Source organism: Saccopteryx bilineata, chromosome 7 (genome assembly GCF_036850765.1).
Source record: "Saccopteryx bilineata isolate mSacBil1 chromosome 7, mSacBil1_pri_phased_curated, whole genome shotgun sequence".
In the NCBI taxonomy this organism is placed as follows: domain Eukaryota; kingdom Metazoa; phylum Chordata; class Mammalia; order Chiroptera; family Emballonuridae; genus Saccopteryx; species Saccopteryx bilineata.
In genome coordinates this window covers 53454482-53468889 of record NC_089496.1, presented here as the reverse complement: position 1 = coordinate 53468889, position 14408 = coordinate 53454482, and the positions used below count along the sequence as shown (strand labels likewise).

Sequence of the window (14408 nt, the reverse complement as noted above, 5' to 3'; positions counted from 1 at the left end):
GCTCTGCTCAAACCAGATGAGCCTGTGCTCAAGCTGGCGACCTTGGGTCTTGAACCTGGGTCCTCTGCATCCCAGTCTGATGCTCTATCCACTGCGCCACTGCCTGGACAGGCTTCTTTTTTTTTTAATAGACTAGTTGTGTGTGTGTGTGAGTGACAGAGACAGAGAGAGGGACAGACAGAAAGAAAGGGAGAGAGACAAAAAGCATCAATTCTTTTTTGTGGCACCTTAGTTGTTCATTGATTACTCTCCCATATGTGCCTTGACCGGAGGGCTACAGCAGAAAAAGTGACCCCTTGTTCAAGCAATGTTGGGCTCAAGCCAGTGACCTTTGGGCTCAAGCCAGTGACCATAGGTTCATGTGTATGATCCCACACTCAAGCCAGTGGCGCTGTGCTCAAGCTGGTGAGCCCATGCTCAAGCTGGTGACCTCGGGGTTTTGAACCTGGGTCCTCTGCATCCCAGTCTGATGCTCTATCCACTGCACCACTGCCTGTTCAGGCTAGAGTAATTTTTTAAGGACCCTCTTAAGTTTACAGCAAAATTGAGCAGAAAGTAGACTTCTCATCTATCCCCTGATGCTATACTTGCACAACTTCCTCAACTGTTAGCACCCCAGTAGCAAAGTGGTCCATTGCTTACAACTGATGGACCCCACTGACAGATCAGTGTCACCCAGAGACTATTCCTCCCCCTCCCCACAATCCATGGCAACCTCAGGTCTTTGTATATAATCTTCATTGTTTTGCCTTTCCCAGAATATCACATAGCTGGAATGGTACAGTATGTAACCTTTTGAGATGACCCCCAGTGTCTTTTTAAGTACATTTGATGAATTACAGTGAAAACGTCAGGTCTGACTTAATGATTGTATTTGTGTTTACTTTCCACTCCAGGGAGTGGCCAGGAAGTCCATCTCTTGAATTCGAGGTCACAGTGCCAGGAGGGCCCAGTCCAGTTTACACATGAGTTGTCTCAGCTAAGTGCTCTTGGAATTAAATCCTTAAGGACTGGCAAAAAATAAACAACAACAAAAAACAAAAAACAAAAACCAGCTTACCTTACAGTAATCACTTCAGTGACAAGAAAAACCAGGAAAGTTGTCCCCTGCCCCTTCCACAGAGTGACTCTGCCCTCAGGAGGCTCTAGGAGTTGTACCTATCTCCGTGGAGGTTCTTAAACCTTTAGAATCGCTGTGATTTTGAAACATAGAATGCTCACGTTTGCAGTAAGTGACCTAGAACCGCACAGAGTCGTTTTGTCAACATCAAGGGCCATGAAGACAAAATAAGGCTGGGCGTGGTGAACACACAGTGCAATATACAGCTGGTGTATTTTAGAATTGTACACCTGAAACCCATGTCATTTTATTAACCAATGTCACCCAAATAAATTCAGTTAAAAAGAAAAAGACATAATAAGGGATACAAGTCGGGGAGCAGGGAAGAAAGCATTATCTGTGTGTTTGGTAGTTGTGGGACCCAGTGTCTGGGTGCTGTTAGCCCAGTGGGGAGCCTGTGCCCCCTGGAGGCAAGGGGTGCGGTGTGGATTTCAGCGGCAGCCCCGGTGGCTGCTGGCAGCTGGCATCCATGGGCTGCAAGGTCAGCCCTTGTGCCCGGAGCTGGAGCAGAGAACACGCGGTAAGGAGTACCCAGCCAGGGGAGCTCCGCCACCACAGCGTGCATTCCACGCGGTTGCGAGGGTCTGGGTTTCCCACGGGTGAAACCAGCGACCGGGCTGAAGACGGAGCTCCCTACTCCTTAGCTCTCTGTCGCCCCCTCGGCCAGGAAGCCTGGGAAGTGCTCAGTCACTGCTTGTTGAACGATCCGCCGGGATCCGCCGGAAATCCTGGCCGGGTTTTGGCCGCGACCAGACAGGGGCGAGGCTTTGAGGCACCCGCCGGGGGCGGGGCTTGCCGCAGGCAGTGGGCGGGGCCGCGCGGGCCTTCCTTAGGGCTGAGCTGCGCAGCGGGTGCGGAGGGCGGGCGCCCGGCGGCGGGTGGGGGGCCTTGAAGCTGCTGCGGGGGGGCCTGCGCGCCGCCGCCGCCGCCGGGTGGTCCTCGGGGCCCGGGACCCTCCGCGGGAGGTGGCCCCCGGCGGGGCGGGCGCTGCTGGGAGCGGAGGGCCGCTCGGCTGGGCTCGGGAGCGTGTGCGCGTGCGGATCGGAGGCCGCCCTCGCCTCCGCCGCCGCCTCCCGCTCACCCGGGCGGCCTGCCGCGCCTGGCGGCGACCCCGGGCCCGCAGCCGCCCCGCTTCTCCCCGGAGGGGACCGCGGCGGCCCCAAGTCCAGGCCGGGAGGGCGCGCTGCCCCCCCAGCCTGCAAGTGTTGGGCAGGTGGTGGGAGTTCCTAAGGCTTAAACTTCAGGATTTTAAAACACGTGTCTGTCTCTGTCATTTTTACTTTTAGGGTTTTGGCCAAATTGGGCGAGGGCACAAAATACCCACTTACCCCTTCTCACTGAGGAAGAGCGGGAGAAAGGGTGAGTAAGGCATGGTCAGGGATGGAGGGAGCCAGGACTGAGACAGGGCTGGGGACACGGCGTCTGGGTCCCGAGCGGCCCCTGCGGGTCCTTGCGGGCCAATCCCACGTTTTCATCAGAAACCCGAGGTCCGCCTTCTAGGGTCACACTTGTCACACCCTCCAAGCCCAGGAGTTCTTTTTTCAGGCTACAGCCCATGTGGACTTGGCTGGGGGGTTGCCCTGGCCCTTTTTACCTCCTTAGACCCCAAAGCATCATGGTCCTCCTTGGTCACTACCGGGCACCCCTCCCAAGAATGTTTGCATTTTAAAGCGGGACTCCTCTAACAACCCGTTTGGATCTCAAAGCATCAAGGTAATAGCAGTAGCACAGGTGTTGAGTTATTTTGGGGGGTCTTCTCTCAAGCTTATGGAGGAAGAGATTTGGGGGAGAGAGAAATTACTAGGCTGGGTCTTTTCTGTCTTGAGATTTGTTTTGATATCCCCCTCCAACATTCTCTTCACTTCACTTCTGAGAAGTTACCAAACAGCACCCGGAAGCTTTGGAGGTCCTCTGTGACTTTCAGTGTGGTCTCCTTCATCGGTCCTTTTCTGGGAATTCCCCATCACTCTCCAACACATCCTCTTGTACTGGTGAGGTGTACCCAGCTCGTTTTAGAAGGTTGGGGACGCTTCCTTCATCCCGTAGGTCACATATACACAGACCTATTGAATCAGAATTCAGGTCAGCCACAAGCAGGAATGGGGAAAACCACAACTCGAGGATATTTACACAGGAAAACTGGAAGGACTGTCCTCTGTGGCATCTTGACTTTGGCCGCCTGGGTCCTGAACCTGCCTTTTTAATTTGTTTGAAATCAAGTGGCAGGTGACTACATAATTTACTTTTCTGAAAACCCAGAAAATAGTTGTGTTTGCTGGTGATGGGTTCATTCCCCGATTCGCTAGATGTTTATTTATGTGTTGCTCTAAGTGGGCGGGTGGATTGATGAGACCGTTGGCGGTGGCTGTGTTGGTGCCGGCCATCACCCATTTGCGGAGGATTTTTCCAAACAGTTCCAGGGCTCATGTATAAGACCTTCCTTGTCCTGCTGATATTTTGGTATGCGGGTCTGAACAGAGTTGTGGGAGGAGAGTGTTATTTTCCTTCTTTTCTGGTACTTTTCAATAATAAATTTCAAGGCTGATGGTGGTGATCTGTGTCCCTGAAATGAATAGTCTAGTCATTTTCCAGTGTAATAAACGCATTGCACCCAGTATCATAATGCGAGGAGGATCATTTTTCTGTTTCATACAAATGAACTGAGATCAGGATGCATGGAGTGCGTTAGGGATGAGACACTTAGGAAAGTAAATACTAAAGTTCACTCGCGTGGGTTTCTGTACACTTAACCTCGTGGTTTTCTTTTGTTTGTTTGTTAGTTTTGTTTTGTTTTTTTTATCGACGTGGAAAAGGTGTCTTTTTCTGGTTACAAAGATTAAAGACAGTCACTTAGAACGGAACCTTGCAAGGTTACACAAGGTGGCGCGGGAGCCCTTTCTGAACTCACTCTCACACGGCCACTGCCAACGACTTGTGTTTATTTCTTCAACTTTTTATTTCATAATTATGTATTACTGTTGGGCAAAATTCTAAATTTCTGCCTTTGATCTCCATGTTTTGAGCTGTGTACCCCGAAACGCTCAAGTAGAAGTAGCCTGTCTTTTATGTCTAGACATTTAGACATGAGCTTCACTCCTGGCTTCATTAGCTCTGCTACTCCGGGCCCGTTAAAACTGCTCCTTAACTTCTCCTCGGTCCATACAGAACAGTCAGTACATTAAAACCAGTGTGTAAAAACGCCAGTGGCCAGCCCTGTTCATTTCCCTCCCCGTTTCTCTGTCTGGTCACCCATCACTTCCTTAGGACTTCTCTGGTGATTTTAAAAAGCAGTCTAGGATTTAGCTTTCCTAAAGGTGCTAAGCCTTCCGGGTTATTGTATTTCCACACCGATCGCCTGCTATATCTGATCCTAGAGTTTCTGGGACAAGGCTTGACACGCCTGGTGTGGCTCAACCTCCCGGATCAGATTACCCCCCAGCCCTGACTGCATGGAGAGAGCCAGCTGGAAAAAAATGAAGGGGAAGGGGCTTCTATCATGTGTTTAAAAAACTCCTGACACCACCCCCAAAGTGAGGAAGACATACTACTGTATTTAGCCGACTGCTTAAAGCATTAGGATTTCTGTCTCAGAAGGGTCCGTGGCGTGTAACAATGACAATAAAAGCGCTGATGCCTCATGTCTGAACTGTCGTGATTTTGCCCAGTTGTGGGTTTAATAGTACGGCGAAGCTGTGTATGTATCTCATATCAGCTGTACCCCTCTAGACTGTGGCATTCCTACAGTACATTCTTGTCTGCAGAGTTTAGGATGATGTTTATTCAAATGACAGCGCACTGTAAATGAGCCCCTGGCCAGATAAGCACAGGTGTCTTCCAGAGTCACTGTTCCTGCACGTTAACAAGGCGGAATAGTTTCTCTGCCTGGTGATTTTTTTTTTTTTTTTTTTTTTTTTTTTTTTTTTTTTTTTTTTTTTTTTTTGTGGAAGAAAAATATTCTTAGGAAGAAACCTCATGTAAGAACCCTTTGCATTCCAAAAGCTAATTTTCAAATCCATTTTTGTTTGTGATGTTGATCTGGGTTAATTATAGGAATAAAACCAGAAGTAGCCGTTAGATTTCTAGGTCAGGGCCCATAGCCTTCTTCACTCCTTGTGTGCCCATTGTGTATGAGTGGTCCGTGGGCCAGTGGTTTTCAATCCTGGTATACTGGGGGACTGGTGAAAAATAGGGGAATTATTTCGGGGACCGCTAAGGCAGAAATCACCCTGAGCATAAGCAAATTGAACTAAGATCATTGGGTTTATTATCGTCATCTAACATCAGGGTGGTTACCGCTTTCATGGACTGGCACGAAATTTCTCGTGGCCTGATCTGCAGACTGGCGCTTGAAAAACACCGCTGTAGACGCTGACCAGCATTTGGAGAAGACTGTATTCTGAATTACTATGCGGATGGCTTGACCACACAGCCCTCTCCAGTTTGAGGTCGTCAGGGCTGTAGAAATACCGTGGGGTCTGTCATTGCTGGGTTCTGGGGCCGGCTGTGTCACTGCTGTGTCACTGCTTGGCTGAGTGACCTCAGACACAGATTCCTCATCCGCAGAAGGGGACAGCTCACTGTCACTGTCAGGTGGAGTGTTTGCAGTCGCCCGATACCGGGTACAAATCCACGTCCTGCGTGAAGAGTGGTTTCCCCCTCTGTCCTCTAGTCCTGCCACACAAACAAAGATGCCCCGTCTCTCTCACACCCCAGACTGCCCGCTGGCCAGGACTGGAGGCGCCAACCCCCGGGAGCTCCCCAGGGGACCTGGGATGTGGTGGCATGGCCTGGGAAGGGGCGAGGAGGACGGGGAGCTGAGCGAGGAAGGTGCCGTCTCTGCTCCCTCCGCGGACGCGGGTCCCCGAGTTCCCTGACTCATAGACAGAATCGTGTTTATCTGGCCTTTTGGTTGGTCTTTCGTCAGCTTCGCTGCTGGCGACTCTCACCTGATTGGCCACTCAGTCCAGGGATAAGTGTTTTTCTTTGTCACTTTGATACTCCCTCAATAACTGTGTATTTTTTTTTTTATAGGAGGGACTTAGTAATAGTTGTCTGTGCCTCCTTCGGATCCGGGGTTTTTTCTGTCCTCTAGGTCAGTGGTCCCCTACCTTTTCTGGGCCACGGACCGGTTTAATGTCAGAAAATATTTTCACGGACCGGCCTTTAGGGTGGGACAGATAAATGTATCACGTGACCTAGACAAGCGTCAAGAGTGAGTCTTAGATGGATGTAACAGAGGGAATCTGGTCATTTTTTAAAAATAAAACATCGTTCAGACTTAAATATAAATAAAATGGAAATAATGTAAGTTATTTATTCTTTCTCTGCGGACCGCTACTGGTCCGTGGCCCCGGGGTTGGGGACCACTGCTCTAGGTCCAGTGGGCATCTTCTTACCCTCACCCTACAGTTCATTCATTCCTCTGGGCTTTTTTTTTTACTGTATGCTATGTGCATTGAACTATAATAGATATAAAGATGAGAATCACTGTCCTTGGTCCAGGAGTTGATAGTCTGGTAGAAAACAGACACCTCTACCGACATTGAATGCATCGCGTGCGGTTTTGCCGGAGTGGAGACGCACGGCACAGGCAGACTGGGTAGGGGGGGGCAGCGGTGGGGGTGAGGAGCTGGGTAGGCGGGGCAGGGGTGGAGACTGGAGACGCAGGGGCACGGGCAGTCTGGGGGGGGCCTGATGGACAGCTGGAGGGGGGGGCCAGCGGTGGGGGTGAGGAGCTGAGTAGGCGGGGCAGGGGTGGAGACGCACGGGCACGGGCAGTCTGGGGGGGGCCTGATGGACAGCCGGAGGGGGGGCCAGCGGTGGGGGTGAGGAGCTGGGTAGGCGGGGCAGGGGTGGAGACACACGGGCACGGGCAGTCTGGGGGGGCCTGATGGACAGCCGGAGGGGGGCCAGCGGTGGGGGTGAGGAGCTGGGTAGGCGGGGCCAGCGGTGGGGGTGAGGAGCTGGGTAGGCGGGGCCAGCGGTGGGGGTGAGGAGCTGGGTAGGCGGGGCCAGTAGTGGGGGTGAGGAGTTGGGTAGGCGGGGCCAGCGGTGGGGGTGAGGAGCTGGGTAGGCGGGGCCAGTAGTGGGGGTGAGGAGTTGGGTAGGCGGGGCAGGGGTGGAGACCCACGGCACAGGCAGTGGGGGGGGCCTGATGGACAGCCGGAGGGGGGGCCAGCGGTGGGGGTGAGGAGCTGGGTAGGCGGGGCTGGAAGACGGGGAGCAGAGAGCCTTTGCCGGGAGAGCGACTCGCGTGAGTCGCCGCGTGGCGTTCTGAGAGCGCTGTGTGTGGGTCAGTTCAGTTAGAGCGTGAAGGGCAGAGTCAGGAGTGAGGAGATGGGTAGCTAGTTTAGGGCCCGCTCTCTATCCTGTATGGAGCCGTGACCCACTGAAGAATTGTGCGTGACCCCCGAGGTCGCCGATGCCGTGCGCTGGGTAGATTGTGGGTGGAGTGGAGTGGGGGGCGTGGGACATGGCAGGATTGGAGGCCAGAGGCGACAGTACATCAGCCTGGAGAACAGGGTCCCAGGGCCCCAGGGGGCAGCCGTGGGAATGATCAGAAGCGAGGAGGTTGAGGAAGGCTATTTCGGAGGAGGGAAACTTGGCTGGTCTTCGTGACTGAATGTCGCGAGGACGCGAGAGGGACTCCCACGTTCCGGGTGAACGAGGAGGAAGACGATGAGGTCAGGCCTGGACGTGTCGGGATTCCCGTGCTGGCGGGCGTCCGTGGCGGGTTGGAGGTGTGCAGAGGGACTGGAGGGGGCAGCAACCACTCTGCTGGCGGTGGCAGTGAGCAGGCCGTCAGGATGGGGGGTCAGGCGGGTGTCCTTGCGCCCTCAATTGGAGCTCCGGGCTCCGCGGGTCTCCCAGGGGTCCTAACGTGTGCCCGTGAGAGAGCACCTCGCTGCCCACTTGACTTTTTTGAGGGGAGGGACACATGTCTACATGCTGAGGGGACTCGGCTGGGTGTCTTTCGAGGTGTCTTGGTCTTAGAGGGAGCTCTTGGGCAATAAGGATGCTTCAGCGTACACAGAGAGATGCCAGCCATTTCTCCCTGGGGTGCACACTTCTGTGAGTTCATCACCACTGCTTTACCGAGTGTGGACGCCTAAAGCAGGTCAGAGCAGGGAAATCAACATCCCTGGGGATGATGTGCAGGAGCTGATAGTGTTCAGAGTCCCCAGGTGTTCTGATGGAAGCCAGGTGCTTAACCTGTTCTCAGTGTTGACCAGAGCAAGCAGGCACATGCACCCCACAGCGGCTCCGCGTGACTGTTTCAAAATCTCATTGAACTCCCGCTGGGTTTGGTAATTCATAGATGTTCTGGGCCGAGAATACCCAGGAGGTAAAAGTATCCATTTTTCTTTCATGTCATAAATCACAAAACTATAATCTTTGCAGTTTTATCCAAAAGTTTATTCTGAGAGCGAGGTCTTTGTAATGGCACTTTGACATACACATTTTTTTTTAAACATATCTTTCTGTTGAAAAATCTTCATAGCATTTACGGTCCACTTTTGAAAAATCTTGCTTGTAGCTGAAGGATACATTGTAAACACATTATCCGCATTCTAATTATGGAATCGTGCACAGCAAAGACAGTTTTTTTTAAGGAAGGGAAATGTAATACCATGTTTCCTATTGTAGGATAATTTAATTTTGTAGGACTATTGCATTAGGGTAGGTAGACCAATAAATTCAGAGCCTCTTAGGATTCTTTCTTCTCCCTCCTGCCCCCTCGGGCGTATCCTTCCGCCGATGTCTGTCTGTAGAAACTCTCTGTCTCTGTGGCCACACTCTGCCTCCTCTGTCCGCTATCTGTACCTGACTTCCCCCCTGACTTGGGTCCTGGTCTGTCCATGTCCTGTTGGAGGCCGAGCGGGTGTCCAGGAGCAGGGAGTGTGTGAAGAAGCCCTTCCCTGAGGGTTGGGGCTGATGGCCCAATATGTTCTTTACTAACGAGGCCATGGCGGGCCTGCAAAGCTGTAATCGATAGGAAAAGATTAGAGTTGCCACAGATCATTTACCCTGATTTTTAAATAGACTTAATTTTTTTAGAGACGTTTTAGGTTCATTTGCAGAACCGAGTGGAAGGTAGATATTGGCCATATTCTGTCTCCCTGCCCCCCTGACATGCACAGCCCCCCCCCCCCCCATTATCCACGTCACTCACCAGAATGGCACACTTGCTACAGCTGATGAGCCTACACGGACATCATCTTCGTCACCGAGGGTTACAGGTTACCTCAGGGCTCACGCTCAGCGGTGTCCTTTTATGGGGTTGACGTCTGTAGAATGCCATGTATCCATCATTATCGCATCGTCCAGAGTCGTTTTGTGCCCTTAACATCCTGGTTCCTCCTCTCCATCCCCCTCCCTGAGCAGTCCCTGGCCACCGCTGGCCTTTTCTACTGTCCCCACGGTTTTATCTTTCCCAGGATGTCCTGTGGTTGGAATCATACACTGTGTACCTTTTCCCCCTTCATTCTTAATCAGCCTGGCGTAGCAGATTACTTACAAAGCATTTTGATATTTTCCCAAGACTTTGTTGGATAAGAGTTTTATCGGCGTCAGATTCAAATATGGAATAATCCGTTTTGTTACAACGTTAACTATACAGTATCGTCATTCTGTCAGGGTAGCTGGGAAGCACTTCATCAGCTTGTACTTTTTTCTGAGTCTCCCTGTGGCTCCTGCGTAGGGAAGGTCTAGAGTCCGCACATCTAGGGGCCTGACAGGTGAGCGAGAGTTTGGGGCGTGTCTGGTGTACGTGACTCCGTGACATTAGTGCCCCAAACATTCCATTGACCCTTTCTTTTAAGACTTAAAAAAAGAAAGAGGTGTTAAAGATACATTTCTAGACCTGAGCGTGGCCCCGTGGAGTGAAAGGGGTGTGGAATGGAGCTGTGAAGATTCTTCTTCAAGTGCCAGCTCTGTGAGCGTGAGCTTCCTATCTCCGAACTCAGGTCCTTCTTGAGAAAATGGAGATACGGATTTCATAGGTCATGTCTGGGGACTATGTGAGCTGTTTGTAAGAAGCCTGTGTAGAGGGGTAAGGGGGTATAACCGGGGTGGAGGGAGACTGGACTTGGGGGTGTCCAGTATACAGATGATGGATCATAGAATTGTACACTGGAAACCTATGTCATTTTATTGACCAATGTCACCCATATAAATGAAATAAAAAGGAATCCTATTTAAATTTAACCCATTATAAAGACATGGAAGGAATTATTTGGTTAATGAGTTATACTTGGTAACTCACTTGTCTTCAACTCTTCAATTTTTTTTTTTTTTTTTTTTTTTTTTGTAGACAAGTAATAAAGGGAATTAATGATTTGGGATTCAGAGGACGATACAGGCAGTCTTCACCTACCATCATCGACAGGTTTTTGCAGCTACATCGAAATGACGTATAACGAAACCGATTTTACCAAAGGCTAATTGATATAAACAAGAGTTGAGGTCCTACAGCGTCTCATTGATGTTATAACAAGATGATCTTGAACAAAATGTTATTTGAGGACCAGCTGTACTACTGAAAAGATTATTTAGCTGTGTGTGAGGGAAAAAAAATGACTTTTTTTTCTGAATATGCCTCATTGATTTAGCCTGCTTGTGCGTCCTTACGGAAGGTGTGCACACTGAGATACTCTGCCTGTGTGCTCGGCTCCAAATCATATTTACGACCTCGTTGTCGGCCTGAGACGCTAGTCCTCCCTCCAGAAGCATGAGTTATATTGCCAGATTCTGTATAGAAGCAGAGACACGTTCTTGGCTGTTTATGGTAAGAAAAGGCTAGATTCTACTGCTCTTATGACCAGCCTGTGTGGTTGAAGTCACTAGGGCAAGGAGGAGTTAGGGAGAAACATTCTAGGGGAAGAGGAAAAAATAGTCCTGTTGAAATCCTGAGGCAGGTGATATAGTCAATATAATTCCAGTTTCAATCAAAATGTCCCTCTAGTTTAAAATACAGGAGGAATGGCCAGTGACATCGTAGGGGATTAAAAATAATAGAAAACGTGGCATTTCTGAGTTTGAGACTTCTCGACAGTGCTTACTTCAAAATAAAAGTGTAACTGTCATTTTCAGCCTGTTCAATTGACATCTTTATTACATTGCAGTCTCACCTTTTTTTTTTTTTTTTTTTTTTGTAACCACTTTCTTTTATTCCCTTCAAAATGCATCATGTTGGCAAAGACAGAAAGACGGAGTACGCTGTGGCAACAGATGTCAGAATGACTGTCCCACCACTGGCCCCTTTGAAAGCCGCGGGAAGTCGAAAGGGAGTCGTCACCTCTGACCAGGAAATCGCACAGGCGATGCCCGTTAGGTGTCCGCCTGGCTGGTGATGCTGCGGACGGAGAGGGGAGACCTGCCGAGCATTCCGCAGAACACGCACAGCAAGCAGAGCTGTTCGGATGCGTTTGTTTGGAACAGCTTGCCTTCACGGCAACCGGGCAGACTGTCGGTTCAGAGAGCCGAGCAGGGTGAGGACGTAGGTCAGATTCCCTGTCCTGGCAACCGGTCTCCCACTACCTGTCCAGGCTAGATGTGGGGGAAGTCAGTGCTGACCTTCCATGAAATCTTCCTGGACATTTGATCTCAGATCTTGAGAGGAGGATGAAAAAAAAAAAAAAAAAAAAAAAGAGGTCTGACTGCCTGTTTTACACGTGAGCGAGAGGGAAATGGTTGAGGGAAGGGGGCAGAGTCGCTGGGCTCCAGGCTGTGCTGCTCACCTGTCCTGGATTAAAGGTGAATGGAAACAGTGGGGCCAGTCAGCTCTGACCTTTCCTCATCAGCCACCTGGTCTCTAACTGTTCTGAGGGTTGGGCTCCTAGAGTGACTGGAGCTTGTAATTGTTTGAAGACCTCAGGCAAAGAAATAGAGCCACACCTCGCCTGCAGTCCTCTTTCTGCAGGGCTCTGTAGCACGGCTGTATACAGTTGGATACAGTGTATAAGTAAAAGTATATTTGTATTCGAATCAGGCTCAAGTCTGGACACTCAAGGGCTGGTTCAGCTCTAGACGGGTGTAGTTGGTGGTCTTTGTACAATTCCTGTTGACAGCCTTCAAGAGGGTGTGGCCGACAGTTGCCCTGAGGTCAGTTAGGGTAAACACTTGCTTACATTGACCCAAAAGACCCTGTTTCACCTGGCCCACTCGAGCGTTCTAGCACTTTCCTCTGTTTTTACTCCAGCCTCACACTCGCTGCTCCAATCAGACTTACAGACGATGAGTTCTTGTTGACCTTGACCTTTGTTTCATTAAGAACAAAATCTGGTCACATCTGCTCACCTTCTAGGGACAGCTCAAAGGGTTAGAGGCCCCACTGTCCATTCTAGGTTGAGTCTCCCTGCTGTGGCCCCCACCGCACAACATTCATTGGATATCCTTATCTGTCTACCATTGTACAACGGATTGGACTCTTACTAGAGAGCTGTTGGGTACGTGTGGTCCTGAGAGGCAGGAAGGGAGCGGAGAGGGCTACTCGAACTGACCTCTGAAGAAAGGGAAGAACATTCAAAACATCAGGTATAGTTTGGACAAAAGACAGACTGGAATTACCTTTGTTCCTAAATTTGGGACCAGTGAGAAACTATTTGACTATAGTAAGGGGCTATGGGATATGTAAATTGAAGTTAGATTGGGAATGACCTAAATATTAGATTTAGTAGTCTATAAATAGTAAGGAGGGGACAATTGAAGGGTTTTGGACTGGAGACTCATTGGGGAAAACCGTGTTTGAAGAGGAATGTGACGTGTGTAGAACAAGTTGGCAGATAGAGGGAAGAACTAGAAGCAGCTCAATGGGGAGACTACACATTACTTGCAAGGTAGTGAGGATTTTTACTGTGATAATTGTCGGGATAGAAAGTAAGAGATAGTAAGAAACCATTAAAGAAAAGAGTGATAACCTGACCAGGTGGTGGTGGCGTAGTGAATAGAGCTTCGGACTGGGACACAGAGGACCCAGGTTCAAAACCTTAAGGCTGCTGGCTTGAGCATGGGTTTATCTGACTTGAGCATGAGCTCACCAGCTTGAACACGGGGTCGCCGGTTTGAGAGTGGGGTCATAGACATGACCCCATGGTCACTGCTTGAGCCCAAAGGTTGCTGGCTTGAGTAAGAGGTCACTGGCTCGGCTGGAGCCCCCCCCCCAGTCAAGGCACATATGAGAGAGCAATCAATGAACAAATAAGATGCCACAACGAAGAATTGATGCTTCTCATCTCTCCCTTTCTGTCTGTCTGTCCCTATCTGTCCCTCTCTGTCTGTCACACAAAAAGATAATAATAAAAAGAAAATGAAAAGAGTGATAAAACTTGACTGCAGAAATTCTGCATTGCCAAACACACAATAAAGTTTAAAAAACTATATCAAAAAGCAAAGACAAACTAGGAAAGCGATTGGCAATTCATCTCACAGGAAACGGGCTGTTTTCATCAACATATAAAGGACACCAGAAATATAATGGAAAAAAGACGAACAACGAAATAGAAAAATTGACAAAGTTATGAAGAATGTGAATAGACAGTTCATAATAAGAGAGATGCAAATACAACTTCAATCAAATAACTTTTTTTTTTTTAGTCTATCAGGTTGGCACAAAGAAACAAATTTTGAAAACAATGTGTTTTTGAAGGTATAAGGAAAATAGGCGGTATTATTTTTGCCATTGGGAGTATGAATTTTTATTGGAAACAGTTTGAAGATAGTTATCCAAACTTAAAATACACATGTCATTTGATTACTATATCCTGCAGATTTTGTCCTTGTGTGAAATAATATATATTTAAGGATATTCTTGGAAGCAATGGATAACCAACCACTTAAATGTTCATACTTAGGGGACTGGATAAATAAATTGTGTTACATATATTGGAATATTTAGTACAATAGTTGCTTAAAAGAGTGGGACAGATGATATAAACTAAAGCTGAATAATTATTAAGTCAAAAAGATAAGGTGTAGACCAGTGGGTATTAGTACGTTACTATTTTGGAAGTGAATATAAGATACATGTTTTCTTGTATAGGCACAGAATACCCATAGAAGGAGTTCTTTTTAAAAAAATGAAAATGCGGCCCTGGCCGGTTGGCTCAGTGGTAGAGCATCAGCCTGGCGTGCAGAAGTCCCGGGTTCGATTCCCGGCCAGGGCACACAGAAGAAGCACCCATCTGCTTCTCCACCCCTCCCCCTCTCCTTCCTCTCTGTCTCTCTCTTCCCCTCCCGCAGCCGAGGCTCCATTGGAGCAAAGATGTCCCGGGCTGTCTGCTCCAGGCGC

General features: G+C 49.4%; 1 protein-coding gene across 1 annotated transcript in view; it reads left to right on the top strand.

The window, feature by feature from the left end:
* Positions 1 to 1937: 1937 nt before the first annotated feature.
* The window catches only part of IMMP2L (inner mitochondrial membrane peptidase subunit 2), a 650984-nt gene continuing 638513 nt past the window's right edge, over positions 1938 to 14408 (top strand). The window contains exons 1-2 of the mRNA XM_066238932.1: positions 1938 to 1971; positions 2407 to 2479. The gene's annotated coding sequence lies outside the window, so the exon portion shown is untranslated. The remainder of the gene's footprint in view (positions 1972 to 2406; positions 2480 to 14408) is intronic.